This window comes from Ostrea edulis, chromosome 5, assembly GCF_947568905.1.
Source record: "Ostrea edulis chromosome 5, xbOstEdul1.1, whole genome shotgun sequence".
In the NCBI taxonomy this organism is placed as follows: domain Eukaryota; kingdom Metazoa; phylum Mollusca; class Bivalvia; order Ostreida; family Ostreidae; genus Ostrea; species Ostrea edulis.
Window position 1 is genome coordinate 92,744,001 of NC_079168.1, and position 6,212 is coordinate 92,750,212.

Here is a 6,212-nt window from a genome sequence, read left to right on the forward strand (position 1 = left end):
ATAAAGGAATAACATCCCCAAACAGTTTGTAGACAGCGACCCATATAAACATTATTTACTCACAATTTTGCCGATTTCATACACGCTTTACTCGCTATATTTGGGTATTTACATCGCTATATGTGTGCACTGGTGGCGAACACATATAAAACTCGGACAATTTATCAACATCGATTTAAATGTTGCCCATGGTAAATTAATTAGGCCCCTAAAAGTTGAGTTTTTAATAATATCTCGCAGTACTTCACAATCCGAAGGGCGCATGTGACGTCACTGTACCACGTGACTACCTACCTAATTAACTAGACTTTTTGAAATCGGGGCTTAGATTTAAGTCTGTATTGTGGTTAATTATCGCAAAATTTCGGTGAACGAACTATTAGAATTAATTACTATAAGCATAAAGAAGACAAAATGCATGTAATATTGTATACTTTGAAAACATGAGATATGTCCTTTAAATCTAAGCCCCGATTTCAAAAAGCCTAGTTAATTAGATAGGTAGTCACGTGGTACAGTGACGTCATATGTGACCTTCGTCGATCAACTTGTTGTAAAAGTAGTGTTAGATATGTTTAAAAACTCGGGTTTTAGGGGCCTAATTTATTTACCATGGATAACATTTATTTCGATGTTGACAAATTCCCCGAGTCTTATATCTTTTAGCCACCAGTGCATACAAATAGCGACCCAAATGTAGCGAGAAAAGCGAGTATGAAATCTGCATAGATTTGCGAGTAAATGATGTTTACATGGGATCACTGTCTAAACACTATTTGGTAATGCCATTTCTGTAAACAACTGTAATTAACGTTGTTGCTTTTCTAAAATAAACATTAAATTTATTTTTGGAGAAGTTAGATAGGCCTAAATTTTGATACGATTACGTATCATTGACAACTAGGCCTACTGTCACGGCAATCTCTACCCAGAGTTATCGTTCCTTACACTCACTTACACCTCTGTTAACGTCTCAAAATAAGCAATGCTATTCCACATGTAAATCCACTTTATTTTACGGCTAATAAAACTAAGAACTATTTTATAAAATATCTGGAAAATGTAGGACAAGCAACTATTTGTGGATTTTTTTTCCATTACTATGTATTCTTCATGTACCTATGTATAGGCCTGGTACAATAGTCTGAATAGAACTACCCAATATCCACGTTTCAACCCAAATCAATGCTTCTTGTGTCACAAAAAGACTTGACATCTGCTCAATATTTATTTATTTACGTATATTTTTGTAACTGAAGTCAAATCCATACTTTATTTGAGCATACGTGCCATTTTACAAAAATCTTGTAAAACCCTTGAGACGTTGACAGAGGTGTAAGTGAGTGTAAGGAACGATAACTCTGGGTAGAGATTGGGTGCGAGTGTGTATTGAATTTGAGAGCAGAACGGAAAGCATATGCCGTAGGCCTATGCGTAACAGTGTGTAGCTTCGATAGAACCATTTTCTCGCAGTTTATCTACGTCTTTGTCCAAGTGCTTGTTTGAAAAAGTACAGAGACAAATTCTACTTGGTTTTTTTATGGCAAAGTCGTTGTGCCGACAAAAAATATTCACGTCTTGTCCCTCATACCTTCCTCCGAAAATTGAAAAAAACCCACAGTCCAAATCCTCTCTACTGACAGCAAGTACACCCTTAAACGGCACAAAACACCCCAATGCAGTGTTATTTACAAGACGATAATGTGATAATTGTTTGTTTGTCAATTAAATCTCATCTGTTTATGAAATGTTCAAATCTTCTCGCTCGAGGTCGCATATAACGTCACAGATAATGGCGCGTAAAATATCGAAGAAAATATGCATATCGCAAGATTTGAATTTCATCGCTTTCAAACTCGAAAACTACGCAAACTGTTTCATTTAAAACACATGTAAAGTAGTTTTAGGCATGAAATGAATTAATTTTGCTGAAAAAATTAAAAAGTTTAAAAAAAGACTTTTTTCCAGAACTTCCGAATAAATTTCTCAAAATAATTTTTTCGTGAAAAATTAATTTGATACAGAAGGACTGTTGTACTATCATGGCGGATGAAACCGTCGATAGCTCGAATAAAGAGCAACTTGTTATTTGTTTACGATGGATGGACAATAAATTTGAACCTCATGAAAATTTTGTTGGTTTATATTGTATTGATGACACCGAGGCTTCAACGATCGTGGAGATCCGAGTTAGAATAAGTCCTCAGTATCCCTTGCTTGTCGTAAAAGGCGACTAAATGGGGTGTTCCTTCGGATAAGACCGCAAAAACCGATTTCCCGTGTCACAGCAGGTGTGGCACGATAAAGATCCCTCCTTGCTCAAAGGCCATAAGCGCCGAGCATAGGCGTAAATTTTGCAGCTCTTCACCGGCCATGGTGACGTCTCCATATAAATGAAATATTCTCGAGAGGGATGTTAAACAATATTCAATCAATCAATCAATCAGACTTCAATGCAATCAAGGACGTAGTTGAAAGATTTATCTTTAGATTGCGTTCGTGGTTAGTGTAGCAGGTATGGCTGGATCCAACTCTGGAGTTGCCTCTCGGGTCAGTGCAATTGAAAAGCGTGCAGTATATATGCATTGTTACGGTCATGCACATAATCTTGCTTGTGGTGATGCAGGGGAATTCGGAATGCTCTAGAAAATACCAGAGTACCGGTAATTACAAAGCTTACTAAATTGTCGCCTCGCATAGACGGTATTTTCAAAAGAATTACACATATACTCTTGAACACACAGACTCTCCAGGCATACGAGTCCTCTGTCCGACTCCTTGGACAGTAAAAGCAGCTCTACACAGCTCGACACAGCGTAACTGAAAATTATGAGATCCTGCAAGATGTACGGGATGGTATTCTTGGTGAAGGAACAAGAATTGAGAAGTAGAGGTGTGGCTCTTTACATGCAGACATTCGACTTTCTTTTTGGTTCTCTTCTCGGTGAAACAATTTTAAGAAAATGTGACAACCTGAGAAAAACACTGCAGAAGGAAAATTTCACTGCGACTGAAGGTAACAAAATGGAACAACCTGAGCAAAGCACCGCAGAAAGAGAATTTCACTGCCGCTGAAGGTAAGAAAATGCCGGCTCTGACAACACAGACTTGGCAAAAGATGAGAAAGGAGGACTTGTTTTCTTTTCTGGAAGACCACAAGAATTTCTGACAAAATTTCTTGACGAAGGTTCCGAATAATATCACCCAACTTCAGTGGAGGAAATATATCGGAAACATTATTTTGAGGCCTTAGACCTTGCGGTTAATTGTATTAAAGACAGGATGGACCATCCAGGCTATACTCTCTATGCCAACCTGGAGAACCTTTTGACGAAAGCGTTAAGTGGTCAGATTTAAGAGTATGTTTATTTCTTATATTAGGGGGAGGGGAGGGGGGTAGAGGAAGAGGGATGTCCCTTTTGAAAGCCATGCTACGTGCCTGATGCAGATATAGTGCTTTAAGTAAGTCGTTAAAATTCGGAACTTTTCCATCAGTCATTAAATGTGAAAATCAGCGGTCTTTAATTGATCCAAATGATATAGAGGGTTCTTAAGAATAACCAATGAAAGTCAACTTAACAACGCAATAGAAACACATCATGAAATAAGAATAACCAATGAAAGTCAACTTAACAACGCAATAGAAACACATCATGAAATAAGAATAACCAATGAAAGTCAACTTAACAACGCAATAGAAACACAACATGAAATAAGAATAACCAATGAAAGTCAACTTAACAACGCAATAGAAACACATCATGAAATAAGAATAACCAATGAAAGTCAACTTAACAACGCAATAGAAACACATCATGAAATTGAACATATACACCATAAAATGATGACGTCATATCCAGTTTGGATCTATCCACCATTTTCAAACAAACAAAATAATAAAAAAACAAACAAACAAACGAAAAAACCACCTTTACAAAAAATGCTGATAAGATATTGAATGAAATAGTTTGTTACGGTGGCAGTGTGAAGCAGATAATATTCAGATCATGTCCATGATCAAAATATTGGACTCTAAAACTGCACCCCCCCCCTCAGCAAACAAACTCCTATCTAAATTGGGGAAACTTTCATAGTTTTTTGATAACTCCAATAAACATGAACAAGTGTGGACCACGGGTCGTCTTGCTAATCCAGTTACACTTACAAACTCAACTCTGATCTCTTTATTGATCAACAGGTCAGACCCAGTACAAAAACGAGCGAATTAGCGCAATGTTTCGGTGTTCATTTCTCTGACAAGGCGTCATAGATGACTGTCAACTGTTCGTTCATATGCACTGATTGTCTCTTGGAACTTAAACATTCTGTTTACAAGTTTTGGTGTGGGAATGAATTCAGCGTAAAGGTGGAGCAGTCGATCCTCAGTGATATTTGTTTCAAGGCAGATTGGAAACAATCAACAATGAACATTTGTGTCTAGGTGATTTTTCGAAGTTTCTGTTAAGGAAGGATTTTACTGTTATGAATCGGTAGAACATCTAGAAGGTCATCCTGGTCAACAGAATCGAAGCTAGGCAATGCCCTTTTTAAAGTTGTTGCCGCATCTTCTGCAAAAGTGTCAAAAAAGGTATTTATAAATATGGACTGCTCCAAAGAAGGTGGGGAAAGTTGTGTGAGAAAATATCCACAGGACTTCCATCCGAACATGATTATTTTTTAGACAGACTCCCATTTTGTTTCAGCAAAGTCATGTCGAAGGCAAGGATTTTTGAATTTAGTACCCAAGGTGCATCGGTCGTAAAATTGTCCAAAAATCTTATAAAGCATCGCGGTTCACCACCACCTTCCTCCCCTGTTGCCTCAAGAGTGCCATCTGGCATTTCCATTTAATGCCAGACAATGTATTGGGGCGGATTAATTTCCTTAAAGACACTGAAAAGTATGGGCTATCTGTACATAACCCATATTTTTCTTCAAACCCCGCCCACAAACTAAAAAAAACAACATCACTGTCCACGGTATTCATGAGGTTCCTCGAAATCAAAATTGCCCTTATCAAACACGGATAACTGACTCGGACTAAGTTCTCCAAATAAATATTTGCACTCAATCTCATTTGTAGCTTGAGACAAGATAATATCGTCAATGGTTTCGTCCCGAAGACTTTCTCTTTCCACACTCTCCTCCATGTGTGCGAACAAGTCGAGAAACACGTGTAAATAGAAATACGGGTATTATTTATAAAGATTCTATAAAAGACCCAGTTACGGGATAAGAACTTTTGTGGACAGAGTGAACAGCGGCGGCTTGTCGTGTTTCTTTTATGGTATCGAACCATACAATTCTTAAAAAAAATTTCCGCTTATGTTTCACCGGTGTTTTAAATTTATTGTATATAAGTCATTATATGTATTACAACGATCGAAGAATATCAAATAGGATTTATTGTTATCATCAATTAAATATGTTGCTATATTTTTAAACAGAAAAAATGCACAAATATGGGTTCTTAGAATTTGGTACAACTCACTTACCCCATATTATATTGTTGATTATGTTCAGATACCTGATGGGCGTGGTCATAATAACCAACAATATTATATGGGATAACTACTACACAGAGCGTTGGCAGCCCAGTTTACTCCATTGCGTTTAACAGAATATCCTCACCGTTGTTTCCAAAGCACCTGACACGACACGAAGTGGCCGTTCTGCTAACTTTATCACATTTGGCATCATGCCAAAATCACCACTTCGGTCTTCAGAAATGAAACTCAAAATTTGTTTTTTTATGCATGTATCAAACGAACGATTGGACGGAAATCTTCATCAATGCGCGTAGCATCTTCGGTGGTCTAGAGGTTAGAGCATTCGCCCTGCATGCGGAAGGCCGGAGTTTGAATCCCGGCCGTGACAGACCAAAGTCGTTAAAAACAGGTCGTGACAGTTCCATCGCCAAACGCTCGGCATCAGATGTGAATGTCACGGGTCCTCGTAGATGACCTTAAAAACGGATATCCCGTGTTGCAGTAGGTGTAGCACGCTAAAGAACCCTCACTGCTAAATGTAAGCTCCGAGCAAAGGCCTAAATTTTAAGCCCTTCACCGATCTTGGTGACATCTCCATATGAGTGAAAATTTTTCGAGAGAGGCGTTAAGCAAGAAACAATCAATCAATCAGTAACATGATCTCCATTTGGTCTGTCTGAAAAATCCAGCAAGTCAAAATTGAGGTCCGATCTATGACCTCTA